The 16,542-nt window shown below is 39.5% G+C and overlaps 1 non-coding gene across 1 annotated transcript; it reads left to right on the forward strand.

Annotated features, from left to right (window-relative positions):
• Positions 1-1,035: 1,035 nt before the first annotated feature.
• On the forward strand, positions 1,036-1,142 carry LOC113599727 (U6 spliceosomal RNA). The gene has a single exon (XR_003420627.1). It is a non-coding gene; the product is annotated as a U6 spliceosomal RNA (small nuclear RNA).
• Positions 1,143-16,542: the final 15,400 nt, after the last annotated feature.

Here is a 16,542-nt window from a genome sequence, read left to right on the forward strand (position 1 = left end):
AGTTATAAAATAAAAAGACAGAAAAGACATCAGAGGGTGACAGTGACAAGGAAGTAGGATCAATGGGTTTGGAGATCTGGGTGGGATCAAATGATTGTATTCATGATTCTAGAATGAGTGAGCTAGAAGATAGAAAGTGATAATCATGGAGTAGGAAGAGATGAAGATATTGCAATTATAAGTAATGACAAAATTCGGAGTAACATCTTTTTATTTGCCCCAGGACAATCACTACAGAGAAGAAAAATAGAACGTGACCAGAGGAAAATGAAGGGGGGGTTAAACACACAACTGTTGAAAGAATCAAAGCTTTTCAGAAGGGACTGCTACACTGCCTCCTTGGGAATTTTGTGGGTGTGGAGAAAACAGTAAGCAGCAGCAGCCAGTGTGAAAAAAGGACTCTGGGAAGACTTCATTTTCACAAACAACTATCTGCAATTATTTCACCAATTCGAAGTTCATTTGAGTTCTAACACTCCCCTTGTAATGTGCACTTAGCACATTAGTCATCTACACCTCAGTATAAATTCTGATAATTGGAGTGTTCTAATATTCTCCTGCCTCTGAACTTAGATTTGAGCAAGTGGAAGTTCTGAGTAGAAAAATTGAACAGATGGAATAAGAAACCTTCAGTGATATTCACATCAGCATTATTCATAAGAGCTAAAAAGAAAACAACCCAAGCATCCATCAACTGATGAATAGATAAATACAATGTGGTATATCCAAACTGTGGGATATTATATGGCCACAAAAAGATCTGAAGTCCCGATATATGATACAACATGGATGAACCTTAAAAACATTACACTGAGGAGCTCCTGGGAGGCTCCATCGGTTAAGCAGCCCACTTCAGCTCAGGTCATGATCTCACGGTCCGTGAGTTCAGGCCCCATGTTGGGCTCTGTGCTGACAGCTCAGAGCCTGGAGGCTGCTTTGGATTCTGTGTCTCCTTCTCTCTCTGTACTTCCCCCACTCACTCGCTTGCTCTCTCTCTCTCTCTCTCTCTCTCTCTCTCAAAAGTAAACAAACATTGTGCTCGCTTCAGCAGCACATATACTAAAATTGGAACGATACAGAGAAGATTAGCATGGCCCCTGCGCAAGGATGACTCACAAATTCGTGAAGCGTTCCATATTTTTGAGAAAAGGGAACCCTCTTGCACTGTCGGTGGGAATGCAAACTGGTGCAGCCGCTCTGGAAAACAGTGTGGAGTTTCCTCAAAAAATTAAAAATAGAACTACCCTATGACCCAGCAATAGCACTACTAGGAATTTACCCAAGGGATACAGGAGTACTGATGCATAGGGGCACTTGTACCCCAATGTTTATAGCAGCACTCTCAACAATAGCCAAATTATGGAAAGAGCTTAAATGTCCATCAACTGATGAATGGATAAAGAAATTGTGGTTTATATACACAATGGAGTACTACGTGGCAATGAGAAAGAATGAAATATGGCCCTTTGTAGCAACATGGACGGAACTGGAGAGTGTTATGCTGAGTGAAATAAGCCATACAGAGAAAGACAGATACCATATGGTTTCACTCTTATGTGGATCCTGAGAAACTTAACAGAAACCCATGGGGGAGGGGAAGGAAAAAAAAAAAAAAAGAGGTTAGAGTGGGAGAGAGCCAAAGCATAAGACTCTTAAAAACTGAGAACAGGGGCGCCTGGGTGGCTCAGTCGGTTAAGCGTCTGACTTCAGCCCGGGTCACGATCTCGCGGTCCATGAGTTCGAGCCCCGCGTTGGGCTCTGTGCTGATGGCTCAGAGCCTGGAGCCTGCTTCCGATTCTGTCTCCCTTTCTCTCTGCCCCTCCCCCGTTCATGCTCTGTCTCTCTCTGTCTCAAAAATAAATAAACGTTAAAAAAAAAATTAAAAAAAAAAAACTGAGAACAAACTAAGGATTGATGGGGGGGGTGGGAGGGGAGGGTAGGTGATGGGTATTGAGGAGGGCACCTGTTGGGATGAGCACTGGGTGTTGTATGGACACCAATTTGACAATAAATTTCACATTAAAAAAAAGTAAACAAACACTAAAAATTTTTTAATTAAAAAAATTACACTGAACAAAAGATGTCAGAAACAAAAAGCCATATATTGTATGATTTCATTTATATGAAATGTTCAGAATAGACAAATCTAGAGACAGAAAATAGATTAGTGGTTGCCTAGAGCTGTGGCTACAGGGAGATTGTGAGTGATGGCTAAGGGGTATGGGTTTCCTTTTGGAGTAATAAATAGGTTCTAAAATTGATTGCCATGATGGATGCATACCTCCAAATCTACTAAAAAGCCACTTTCATGGGTGAATTGTATGGTATGCAAATTATGTCTTTTGAAAAAAAGAAACCTTGCGTGAGGTTTGGACAGCTGCAGGACAGCATTAAAATAGACTACAGGAAAGAAGAATGTGGAAAACACTGAAAGAAGCTCTTTATCTTTCCTGAAATTTGACCTGAGCCCTGCTGCTAAGTCACACACCATGGGTGTCTCTTAAATCTACTCCATCACTATCTTGGGGCTGTTAGCCTTCCTCACAGAAATACGCATGGACCAAACTAACCTAGGCAGGTTTTCAGAGCACAGTGTTTAGAGTTCAGTTTCCAAATCCAAGCAAAAAAGGATTCAAAGCTCTCTCTGCCATAGGCTGCATGTGTGACTTTGCACAAAGTCTCCTTACCACTTTGGTCTCAATTTCCAATGGAAATAATAACAGTGCCTATCTTACAGGACTGTTGTAAGAATTAAATGAGATTAGAAAGTCATAGCACTTTAAAGCAGCTGGCACAGGGGGCACCTGAGTGGCCCAGTCGGTTGAGCTTCTGGCTCTTGATTTTGACGCAGGTCATGATCCCAGGGTCATGGGATCTAGCCTCTCATCCAGCTCCATGCTGAGCACAGAGGCTGTGCTCTCTCTCTCTCTCTCTCTCTCTCTCTCTCTCTGTCTCTCACTCTCGCTCTCTTGCTCTCTCCCTCTCCCTTCCCCCACCCCTCTCCCCTGCTTGCACTCTTTCTCAAAATTAAAAAAAAAAAGTAGCTGGCACATAATAACTGTTAAATAATTATACAACTTTAGGAATGTAAAGAGAGGGAGATAGAGAGTCCAACAAAATTTAAGGTGTACACTCCAGCACCCCACATTTATGTCCTTCCAGGCCAGGCAAACTGGAAAGAAGAGACATGTGTTCAAGAGAAGTATATTTCGCCCCCTTCCTTCTCTCGCTACCCAGTACTTCCTAACTGACAAATATGCCCGTCTTTGGGTAAAATCTGCTCCTTGCGACAAAGAAGAAATGGTAATAGTGCAGGGACAGCTACATTTCCACCCAAATACTCAACAGTGTTAGGTCCAATGCAAAAGAACTGCTGTACTGTCACCTTTTGTGAAAGAAGCAGGCCCAATGTCATCAAATGGCCTTCATAAGCTTATAAAGTAAAATTCTCCAGAAATATATTTTATGCATTTGATACTAAGAATCAAATAGGAATTTACTACCAGATGATTAAAACACTTGCTGAACTTGTAGATGTCATGTTCTATTGGGCATACAGATCTCCAGATACATTTAAGATTACAATTTATTAAGCAGTATAATCAAAGTAGGTACGGACTATGGTGCCACATGAAAGAAAAATTAGTTCTATCAATCTAGGAAGGCTTCAGAGAGGAGGTGTCCTTTCAGCAGGCCTCGGAAGGGTGAGAAGTTCTAAAGCTGGGGAGGAAAGGAGGGACTGAGTAACTTCACAGATGGATCTCATAGCAAGGGGATAGTGAGTAAAATGGGGAGTGTGGAGATCAGGTAGGCAGGGTCAGGTTGCAGAGGTTTTGACTGCCAGGCTAGAGGTTTGGACCTTATTGTGTAATTAAAGGAGGCAGAGAAGTGGTATGATAAAATCTGTGTTTGAGAGAAGAATTGTGGAATGTAACTTTAAACATATATACAAATAAATTAATATATATAAATAATATATATAATTCACAATAGCAACAAAAATGTATAGTACCTAGAAATAACTCTAATGAAAGATTTTGTGTCAAAGACTCTTAGTTGTCCTTCAGTACCCATTTGTCTTTCCTCCTGGCAATAGAATCTCTAGCTGAGCATGTAACCACACAGAATGAAGACTACCTTCTAGTGTCCTCTGGATGAACAGAAAGTCAAGGGGCAAGGCACTGCAGAGCCCTGGAAAAGGACGCTGTTTCACACATCCCACCACAAGTGATTATCCATCCCGCTTCTCTTAGCAAAGGCCAGTGCCTCTATCTGCACTCAGGACCCAGACTCCTCTTTCAACAACTTTTCTTCATTAACTACCCCTCCTTTGTCTTACAAAATCTGTGGCTCACCCTCCATTAGTATCATTCCCACTGGCTGACAAATATTTTCCAATATCTATAGTCATTAAAATCAAGAACTTTCTTGTCTCCATACCCACTTCCAGCCACTGCCCTACCTCCCTGCTTCCAAAAACGGCCATTTTTTGAGATTTAAATGCATAGTTGCCCCGCTTCTTCATTTGTTATTGTCTCTTTAGCCTGTTCCAAACTGTCCTGGGAACTCACTGTGACACTAAATATAGACGTCCATAGTGTCAATTCTCTCCTCCACTTTTCTGTTCTCTCCTAATTTAACCCAAAACGCAGCATCCGATGCCACTGTCTCACGTTCTTCCTTTTGTAATACTCATCTTGCACACCTTCCTGGCTTTCCAGCTCCGTTTCTGGCTGCTCCTACCCAGTGTCCTTGCTTCTCCTCCTGTACTGACCTCTTAGTACTGGACTTCCATAGAGCTCAATCTTGGACACTTTCTTCTTTCTCTACATTCTCTCCCCTAAAATGTTCTCTTCTATTCCCATGACTTGAAATAGCATCTATAAAAGATGATGACTTCAAAATTAGATTTTCCAGCCCAAATTTCTTCTCCCAACTCCTGTCTAGTATACCTGTCTCCGTGTGGATGTCTTAGGTATTTCAATTTTATCAAGTGTGCAGCCACACTCCTAATTTATACACAAACAAACAAAAAACAAACCTGTTTTCCTCTCACTTATCCTCCCTCACCAAGAGTTGTTCATGATAAACACCTGCATGTCAGCGGTGGGGCCCCTGGGTGCACCATTTAGAGCTCCCTTCAAGAAAACCTCTCTCAGAGGGCATGGTTGGTCTCTAGGTGCACACCTTCAGATCTGTTTTGATGTTCATTGTTCACTCTGAGGCAGTGCTTCCTGCGGCTGCTCCCAGGATGACTAAAAGCAGTAAGAGAACTAGAAGCAGGTGGTTTCAATGCAGGACTCCTCTAATGGGCAACCTTGGTCCAGGAACTCCCCACTAACCTATCCAACACTTTCTGAAAATGGCACTGAGGTCTGAAATTCTTCCTAAATAACCCTTACTTCCTTGCCCCTTTCCTTTTTCAGGTGACAGACCTGCATCATGCTTTGGGGTCTCCCCACCTACCCATGCTCCTCCCATATAAATATCTATGGGAATGAATCATTAATGAACCAAACAGTTGACCACATCAGTGCCTCATTCAAATACTATCTTTCAGTTAGTATAAGCTTTAAAAGGGTCTCTAAATTTTTTCTGTCTTGGAGCTATATTTTTATGTAATTCCTTGAGGAGGAAAGATCAGAACAGGATGACCTCCAGGCAAGCCTGTAGTGGCATTAAACCCCTGGATCCTCTCCCTAATGGATGTCTCCTGAAGCATCACAGGAAGGGGGCCATGAGGACAACACCTGACTGGTACCTACCAATGAGATAAGGCATCACTGGCTGGCTCATCGATACCTCACAATCTATAGAGTGGAAACTATCACCCTTGAAACATTTGCCCCAGAATCCAATTACCCATTTAGCTGGTCAAAATACATAAAGGAAGGTCAAGCGAGTTGGGTTAACAATGAGGACATTGGGTGGGATACATTTCCTGAGGAGGCTATGGCTCTAACATTTTTAGGAATTGCCCACATCATTTCTCTTTTCACATCACTAAATTCTGAAAAGACCGAGATAACTTTTTTGGTAACTTCTTTGGGAAGCCATCGAAAAGACCTAACTCCCATGCCAACAATGTTGGGATGGGTCTAAATATATAAAATTCCTAAAAGCAAAGTCACTTTTCATTGGCAAAAAAAAAAAAAAAAAAAAAAAAATCTATTATTTCTCAAATAACTATGCTCATAGCTAAAGTCTGGCTATTTAAAGTCATGAGGCTATTTTTTAACTATTACCCATTACCCAGATGCAGTTTTCCCTACCTGTGAGATATTTACTATAATTCTTAAAAAGAAACCAACTCTCCCCTATGCACAATTTTCAAACCTATTAAATGCTTATATGGCAACCACAAGAAGGTTTGGCTAGTTTAGAAAGAGCAGAGAAAAACCAAAGTATTGAGCCAAATTCAAAGGTCCAGAACTATGAAAAAAGGAATCCAATTCATAAAGATCCATGAGCTTTCAACTTGGAATAATTCAAATACTACCTCCTCAGAGAAGCTTTCCATGACTGCTTAGTCTCAATTAGCTCACCACCCATCACCACCACCGCCCCCAACAAGTAACTCTACTGAAAGTTCTGCTTGGTTTTCTCTATAGAACTTAACACCAGCTAAAACTGTGCTCATGCATTTGCTTTTTTCATGTCTGTCTTTCCCTACTGAAACCCAAGGCCCAAGAGAGCAGAACAGCGTGCATGCTGCACGTGGACTTCATTGTCGGGAGTGAGGATACAGGTAATAACCAAGAGTTCTGTACACATTTGAAAAAGAGAAAGGAAACTGGCCATGATATGGGATTAATTATGCATGCTGCTAGAATGTTGGCTACAAGATTCAAATGTGTTAGCACTCCTTGGTTTGGCAGAAAGAACCAAGAGCTTTTGACAGAGAAAGGTATAAAAGCTCCAGTGATATTGTTGTGGGAAACAAAGACACTCAGCTATTATTTTAATACCTATCAAAATGACTTTAGAAAAATCCAGGTTTTTCTCCTCAAAAAAAGAAAAAAAAATCTTCTGTAGAATGTTGAATTTACATTTTGATGTTGGAGTAACCATTGTGTGCTGAGAGCTCTTCCCCAGGCCACATCAGTCCTAGAGAGCCAGGGAGATCATCAGGAATATAGTGACAGTTGCAGTAATCTTTGACTCTTTAGCCTCCAGTCTGTGAGGGCACTCCACTCCTAAAGGTCCAATCTTTGCCGATTCTTGTTGACCCGGGGCGGGGGTGGAGAGGCTCCACACACTCTGAGTCTTTTGTTAGACTTCTCCGCTCTTCCTTTGGTGGCCTCTTCTATAAAGCAGCTCCTCTCCTCCCCGCTCTTTAGAGTTTCTTATTAGGCTACTAATGGCACTACACTCTGTTGGTTTTTATAGCTCTTACCCAGGATCTGAGATCAGATTTCTTCAGGTTCAAATCCAAGACAGTTAAGTCTTACACACAAAACTTCTCCGCTCCTATAATAATTAATCAGCCTTCCAAACCAAGGTACAAGTCTTTTCATCAGTCTCCTATACCAAGGTGAGTTTCCTGACTATTCAGGATGTGTCTAGCAGTTTCTGGAGCCCCAGAGCCAAAGAATTCGTTCCTCAGTTGTCTCCCTATTTGCCTAGGAGCCCACATGCACATGACCTGATATCACAACATTCTCAATGATTAGTAGATTAGACTCCCTCCTACCTTGCACCCTACCATATTCCCTCGTCAAGGTAAAACTCTAATGTGGTATGAACTTGGTGCCTTTCAAGAGAATGGAAGTGCGAAATTTAGAAGCTCAGCTTATCAGTCAAAAGTTCTTTGTTTATTTCAGGATCTTACCTGAAACAAAGAAACATCATATGAAAGAGAGAAACAGAGAAACAGAGAAGGAAGGAAGGAAGGAAGGAAGGAAGGAAGGAAGGAAGGAAGGAAAGAAAGAAAGAAAGAAAGAAAGAAAGAAAGAAAGAAAGAAAGAAAGAATGGAGGGAGGAAGGAAAATCAGTGGTTTGCTCTATAGTAAATAAAGGAGGAAAAAAACTGTGAATCAGTTAACATTTAGGACTTCTCTGTAGGAGTTGAATATTTCTCCTAAATACAGAGGTCAGCGGGCTGCCATGTAATATCTATTCAATCAGCTAGAACAGTTTGCTCTTTAGTATAATGAAGCTTGTAAATAAAGCTAAGCTCTGAGTTGGTTCCCAAGGGGAAGATTATACAGTTTGCTTTGGTGGAATGTCAAGACGTAAGGGGAAAAAGTGATCATCAATAAACAAATGCACAGAACTGAATCATTACATTCTTTTTTGTAGACAAACGCTTCTTTATTTTGAGCCCTAAGTTAAGAAGTCACTGCTCCTCCTCTCTATAAATAACTTGGCACTGGGGGGCTACCATTTGTAATGGCCTGTAAGAGCCCCTCTGTACGTTTCCCCCATCATGTACCCATTGCATACCATTTGTTTGCATTCCATTTGTCAGCATGTGCATTTGCACTTGGTAGATTTGTGGGAAGGGGGAGAAGATCCAGCAGTCACACAAAACTCAACAAAAAAATTAAAGTGTTTATACTGCTGTGTTGGAAGTAGACTACCTTCAATAACCCCAGGAAACCTAATACTTTGCTCCATTAAGCCTTCATAAAATCCATCTTCTTGCTTCCACACACACACACAGATTTGGCAAATTCAAAGAAAGGAAAACAGGTCTGCCCCACACCCTAAATGGATGTGATTTTTTATTTCATTTCTGTCCATTTCTAAGCAATATGTAAATAAAGCAGGGGAATAAGAATAGAGCTTGATAAAAATCAAATGTCAAAGGGGCCAACCGTAGTAAGCTAATAAAGCCTTGATCAAAATTAGCCAGAGATAGTTATCTGGCTTGACTCTTCTTTTCCATCTGAATTACCATTCTTCCCCTATTCAGAACTGCCTTTAGAGGGCTGATTACTATTGTGGTACCATAATGGCTTAGGATTTCATTTTTAAGAATTCCAAGGTCCGTGAAGAACAGAGTAGACTGCTCTTTGGAATTTTACTTAACAACAACAACAAAGACAGAAACACTCATAAATACAGAGAACAAACTGGTGGCTGCCAGAGGTATGGGTGAAATAGGTGAAGGGGATTAACAGGTACAAACTTCCACTTATAAAATTAATAAATGAAGACGATGGAAAGTACAGCATAGGGAATATAGTCAGTACATTGTAATAACGTTGTATGGGGACTACACTTATCATGGTGAGCCCTGAGTGATGTATAAAACTGCTGAATCACTATGTTGCACATCTGAAAGAATATAACGTTACATGTCAACTGTACTCCAATAGTAAAAATTTTAAATTAAAAAGAAGGAAATATTCATTTATACTGTTTTTCAATTTCTCTTCTGAAAATATTTTTGTTACAAGATTCAAATCAGATATATACTAAAAGGAGCAATTTTGTTGCTGAGATTCTTTTTGAAAGAGGGATAATGAACAACTAATATGGGCATAAAATGGCAGCTGTCTCTGCCACTATTTGGGCTATCCTCGACCTTCAATTTTCACAGGAAATAAGGACTTAGGAACCTCCAGCCCTAAGGGAGGTCCTACAGATCTGTTTGTGGCAACTGTAATTCTTGGAACTTAGTGTTCTCTTAAATTCCCACCCCACCCACACCACTGCATGACTGCATAATGCAATTCTTTCAGTCTTTGCCCTGGGCACACATTAAGCAATCTAAATCCCACAGTTAGAATCTCACCAAAAGAAGAGGAAGGGGAGAGGGGAGTATCTAATGATGAAAGAACAAAGATTTTTTTTTTCATACTGTGCTAAAACAGATTAAAACTTCCAAATGAAAATGTTTGGGTTTTTGGTTTTGTTTCACTTAAGTTCCATTTTAAGAGGTCTATCTAAGGCATATGCAAAAAATCACTGGCCCTTACAAAACATCCATCTCTCCAAAGAGAGACCCATTAAATATTTCAGAAGTAAACTTTCAGTTGGCATCTTTCAAAACACTTATTTCCAAAAAATCTTCAAGCTAGAATTACAATTGTCTGGAATCCAATCTGTCACTGAACAAAACCTCAAAGGCATCATTCGTAATGGTGAAGTGGACTGAAGGGCAGACACACTGACAGCTGGCTCATTTCTTGCTTTGCCATGTAAATCCACTTTAACATAACTGGCTTGTACCCTAACTTTCAGAGTGATGGCTCTGCCTAGAAGCCAACCTAATTGGATAAGCTTATAACATATTTCCATAATGACAAAGAATCAGACCAAGCCTTCTAAGATTTCCATAGTCAGTCTAATGGAAAGACTGCTGGACAGAGAATGTTACCATTTAATGAATTGGATCCCTGCCCAAATTAGTCAATCCATCTATGCCTCAGTTTCCCATGTTAGAAATGAACATATCTGATAGCTTCTTGGTTCACGGAGAAGAATGAGATTCTGGTCTTTCTCCTGAACAAGTCAATTAAAATACTAGGTTATATGTGTGGAAAGATGCATTCAGCAAATAGTGAGAGCACTGAAAGAATTAATAACATGCCTGCAAGATTTAACAGGCTTTCTTATTATACAATATTATTCTTATTACACAATATATTCTTATTATACAATAAGATAAGTATTCTTATTATACAATAAGAATAAGTATTCTTATTATACAACAAGATAATTAAGTAATAACAATAATAATAATAATTAGTTACTATTTATTACATAACTATATGCTCTGTGACCACCTTTACTTAAATATTCATTTAACCTTGAGCAAATAATTATATGGCAACTATTATTACTATCAGTTTACAAAGAAACAGACTCTCTGAGATATAAAGTGATTTTTCCAAGTTCATTCATCTAGTAAGTGGAAAATCTGGAAAATAAGCCCATGCCTCTCAGATTCTAAAACCACCTACATTTATTAACTTTCCAATGGCAGAGAATCAAGATTTTGATGTATGTGAATTAGTTAAGGATCATCAACAAATATACATAGATCAATTTATTTATAATATGTGTATACATATGAATACCTATGTATAGTCTTTGAACACCATATACCTTAAGTAATAAACTGGGGATTTGTAAGCGTGTACATAGACAATTTGTTAAGTTTGTCATTCCATCATCCACTAAGGAATCTGTACCTGAGGAAATTATTCACTTTGTCTATGACCATCTAGAAAATCAGGAGCTGTGACTGTACAATTTCTCCTTTGCTTCCCCACCCACTACCCTGACTTGATCTCTTGGTTAATTAACTCCTAAATGTCCAAATATAAAAGACTCAAACACTCAGCTCAGCTGTCACCTCTGCTAGAATGACTTGGCTGAACTCTGGCCTTCCCTCTGCCCTAAATCTGACTTTGGTGACCTAGCATTTTTCACACAGTGTTTACTTGTCTTCTGTTTACCTCCTGTCTTTTCCACTAAAAAGCGTTCATTGTCTTATTCATCTGTCTCTAGCACATAGCACAATGTCAGTTACATAGCCAGTAGACGTTTAACCAATGTGTGATGTATGGATAGATGAATACTCGGAACCCAGAATACCTGAACTTCCAATTAGTAGTGACACTGCTTTATAATTGAATATCCAATTTCCAAATTACATTCCTGTGATGGCAAAACTGTTCTTTGAAACCTCTTAGGGAATACAGGTATTTGAGGTCTAAATATTAGAACTGGGAATACCTATGTCTAAATTTGGGAGTCTAGTCAAACTATGAATCAGTGACTTCTTTATGGGGAGGATTGCCCCTCAATTATCAATTTCAACCTCTCTCTTTGCATTTATGATCCCAAAACATATAGAAGGGCATTTATTTTGCTATACCAACAAAAACTGAAATTCAAACTTATGGAGGAAGGAGGGGCACCTGGGTGGCTCAGTCAGTTAAGCATCTGACTCTTGATTTCGGCTCAGGTCATGATCTTATGGTTCATGAGATCAAGCACTGCATCAGGCTCTGCCTTGAGAGCACAGAGCCTGCTTGGGGTTCTCTCTCTCCTCTCTCTCTCTCTGCCCCTCCCCTGCTCACACACATTCTCTCTCTCTCTCTCTCTCTCAAAATAAATAAATAAACTTCAAACTTATGGAGGAAGTAAAAAGAAAATGCAAAATTTTCAGTAAATTGAAGGAGCCCCACTCAATATTTCTTTGTGCAAATCCAGGGCACAAATTTCTAAGTACTCAAATGCTAAAAAACTTAAAATCTATTACTCTTTCAACTACATTCACAAACTTAAGAAAAAGAAAAAGAAATTTTTCAAAACAAAAAGCAAATCTCAAACTCAGAAAACTCCTAACTCAGAAGTTTTCTGAGTTTGAGCTTTCTCAAACTCTGAAAGCTGAGTACACACAGAAGCACCCTGGACCATTTAAACACCCAGTTGTGTATGTGCTATCTCATATCATGACACCATTCAAGATACTTTTAACTTCAGTAACACTTTTTGGTTGGACTATTTTAAATATTACATTGAATCAACTGGCTAAAAGTGAAAGCAGCAAGCGAAGGTAGGTATCAGAGTGGAACATTTTTTAAAACACCCCAACCTAAAAACAATGCTGAAGGGAGGGCTACTTCCTTACACTGCAAACAAAGGAAGGAAAGTGAATAAGGCAGCGGTCTTCACCAAAGGCTCTGACTCAAAACAACATTTAAAGTTCAAACTAAACGGTCCTTTTCATCTCTTCTATGGTGCACACTGTACAAGGGCATGAGTGTCTCAAGGTTTATCTGTGTGAGTGGTAAACTGGCAGAGAATTAATTGTGCTGGGGCACCTACAGTCCTTTACCTTGGTGAGATGATAATGACAGGCTGTTTAGCCTCTTGCTTTTCCCTGGTTTAAAGAGATCCTAATGCTTTTCATGATACCAACGATTTTCATGTCCATTTACAAACTGAAGCAGAGAAAACTAGAACATAACATCCCAAATATGTTAAACATTAACTTCTCTCGTGATGTGCACATGAGAGGGAAAATAAATTATAAAACAACTTCACTGTGTTTGATTGGGGTTTGGGGGGATTATTTTGCTACATATATTTGGTTTATTCATAGGTTATTTTTTATTGGTGGCTATTTTTGATAGGCTGTTAGGTAACTTGAGGCCGTGTTCTGAAAACAGCTGCCTCTTTCATTCCCAAAAGCCCAACAATTGAACAATTTAAATATTCTTTCCACTAAATCAGTTGTTGGAATTCTAGGAAACTCAACCTGAAAGAGCTGTATGATGCTTAAAGAGAACGCAACATGTTTAACCACATTTCTACTCTCTGTTAGTAGAATTTTTTTTTCTGCAATACTTCACTAACAGAAAAATCATAGTGTCATCTTTAAACAAGTTGCCAAGGAAAAATAGCTATAGACTGTGTCCAATCTTAAAGAATCAATTCCACAAATCATCAAAATAATCAAATTTGCTTGTCATGCATAATATATTATTCTAGGCATATAATGATATATGTGGTTAAACCTCATGCTATGGTATCTATTACAACTAAGGAAAAACAGAGATGGGATGATATAGTGGACTGAGATGAAGCTTTGGGACTAGACTAGACACTCCTAGAATTAAATCCTGTTTCACTGCCTACTGGGTACAGTAGTGTTGAGTGCTGATTTCCAAATTCATTAAGTAGACCTGTAAAGCACCTGAGACAAATGGACAATCAAACAGTAGATCATAATCATCACCATTCAACAATTATTTGTTGAGTGTCCACAGGTACCAGGACTGTTCTAAGCACTTAGAATACAGACAGAACTTTTCAGGGTGCTTGGGTGGCTCAGTCAGTTAAGTGGCTGACTTCGGCTCAGGTCATGATCTCGTGGTCCGTGAGTTCGAGCACCGCATCAGGCTCTGTGGGGATAGCTCGGAGCCTGGAGGCTGCTTCTGTTTCTGTGTCTCCCTCTCTCTCTGCCCCTCCCCCATTCACGCTCTGTCTCTCTCTGCCTTTCAAAAATGAATAAATGTTAAAAAAAATTAAAAAAAAGAATACAGACAGAACTTTTCACTATCTAGAAGTTGTCGTCTAGTAAAAGAACAGGGGTAATAAACAAACAAACAAAAAGAGTGCAATATACAGTATTATAGAAGATGAAAAGAGCTATGGCAACAAATAGAACAAGGTGAGAGGAATTGGTAGAACCAGAGAGAGGTTTTGGCAATTATCTGTAGTGTGGTCAAGGGAAGCCTCACTGGGAAGGTGCTATCTTGGCAAAGGCCAGAAAAAGGTGAGGCAGTGAGCCATATAGCTCTCTGAGGGAAGTGAGTTTCAGGTGGAGGTAACAGCCTTAGACAGAAAAGAAGTCTACCCTGGAGATACAAACAAATTCAGAGTTTGGGCATATCAAAGGCATTATGATGAGACTAAATGAGATTCCTGGGGAGTGAGTAGAGATGAATGGAGAAAAAAAGGCACCAACAACTGAGCCCTGGTGCACTCCAATTTCAAGAGGTTGTGTAAAAGAGAAGGAACGAGCAAAGAAAGCTAAGAAAGAGATGCCAGGGAGGTAAGAGTAAATCAAGAGAGTCAGGGGTCCCAGAGGCCAAGGGAAGAAGGAAAGGAGGAGGGAACAAGTCTGTCCAATGCCATGGATAGTTCGAGTAAGAAAAGCACCTGCACTGTAGACTGTCTTGAAGCCTATTGCATTTTCCCCACTTACCCTCTAAACCAGAAAGCTCAAATTACCTAACAAAGACATGAGTATATTGCCAACCCAATGATATAGAGTACTCTACGAGGAAAATAAATTATTGTCAGGAATCTCTTGTGATTTATGTAGTTCCCCTATTCACATACCTGTTTGCTACTTGTGTATAGCAATTAAATCCCACCCTGGGGTCTACTAGAGAAGGAAAGGATGCAAAAAAGCCCATACTTCCCAGTGATGTGAGAGAGTAAGAGTCAAAGGTAAGAAGAATTGAGATGGCCTGGTTCATATGTAATAAATCTGAGGGTCAGGATTTTTTAACGATTCTTCCAGAGATACATTATGAAAAAGGAAATTCCCTGTCCTTAGGCTGACACCATTTCTGGCCTTCAGAAGTCTGAGAAGTCATAAAGAAAGAAGGACATAGAATGAGAGAGAAAAGAGTCAAAAGGAGAGGGAACATTCACTTTTTTTTAACAGGATCTGCATTCAAAGGAGCTCTAGAAAACTCTTCTCGCATATATATCCAAGAAATATTTACTTCCTGCCTTTGGTTTCCTTTGATTTTCTTCCTGCCACTATTTTATTTGAAATTAATTCTCTATGGTTTTCAATGCAAAATCTCTAATCTAAGCTTCCCTTTTGTACTTAATTTGGAACCTACAAGTTCTCATTCTTCTCTCCAAGTTAATGCTCACTGAAATGTTTTTTGGTTTCCTCCCTTATAAACCATTCCTATTGCCATCACTTTGGGGTTACAAAATATTTAAATTAGCACTGTAAGTACTATTCCACTTATTTTGTCCTATTTCTTGACCTCTGGATTCAGACCTTCCAAAAGACAGGAAGAAGCCTGAAGACTTTCCCTCTTCAGAACACTGGCAAATGTTTAAACTTTTTTTTTTTTGTAGTTTATTTATTTGAGAAAGAGAGAGAAATAGAGAGACAGAGCGAGCCGGTAGGGCAGGGGCATAGAGAGAGGGAGAGAAAGAATCCCAAGCAGGCTCCATGCCGTCAACACAGAGCCCGAGGTAGGGCTTGATCCCACAAATCTTGAGATCATGACCTGAGCAAAAATGAAGAGCCAGACACTCAACCGAGTGAACCACCCAGGCGCCCATAAACTCTTTTCACAGGCACTCACATTTCATATCTCCTACCTTCCTACCTAATCTTTTCCTATTCCTGTCTGTTCTGAAGCCAACAGTATTATTCTCTTAAAATATGAATTTGATCTTTCATCTCCCACTCCCCTAGTCCATTTTCCCTAAACATCAAATTCCATGTATGGATGTATACTTCTATCAGTCTTTCTGCTTAATTTCTCCTCTCTGCCCCAGGTAGGACCATCCCCTTTCTGATCCTTTATCACATTATGTTTCCCTCCCTCTCACACTTAGAAATGACTTCTCGGCTTTCAAGTTCTGCTTTCTCTCTGCAATGGCTTTTCTGCAGCTTACACTAATCTTTATCTTCTTCAACTCATTTCATACTTACTGCTTGTGCTACACAATACCATATTCCCTGTGCTATACCCTCCTGGTCCCAAATAGTGCAATCATTAGTACTTTGTTTTATCACAATACAATGACAGCTGTTTACTATTTTTGTCCCCTAATTGTTTCTAGCATATGTCTTACCTCTCCAACCAGATAGTGAATTCATTTTAAGAAAGGACACTGTCACAGAATCACTTATATCCCTTAAGCTCAGGTAATTGATTTGTAACTCCTAACTCTTGCCATACTCATTTATATTGGTTGGCAAACAACAAAGTCTTCACTAAAATTTAACAAGATATCAGGAAGCAGATGAGTTCTATTGTATATCTATTTTATAAAGACTGACTTTGGTTATGAATATACAGTTAACATTTAATG

The sequence above is a fragment of the Acinonyx jubatus genome, chromosome C1 (genome assembly GCF_027475565.1).
Source record: "Acinonyx jubatus isolate Ajub_Pintada_27869175 chromosome C1, VMU_Ajub_asm_v1.0, whole genome shotgun sequence".
Classification (NCBI taxonomy): domain Eukaryota; kingdom Metazoa; phylum Chordata; class Mammalia; order Carnivora; family Felidae; genus Acinonyx; species Acinonyx jubatus.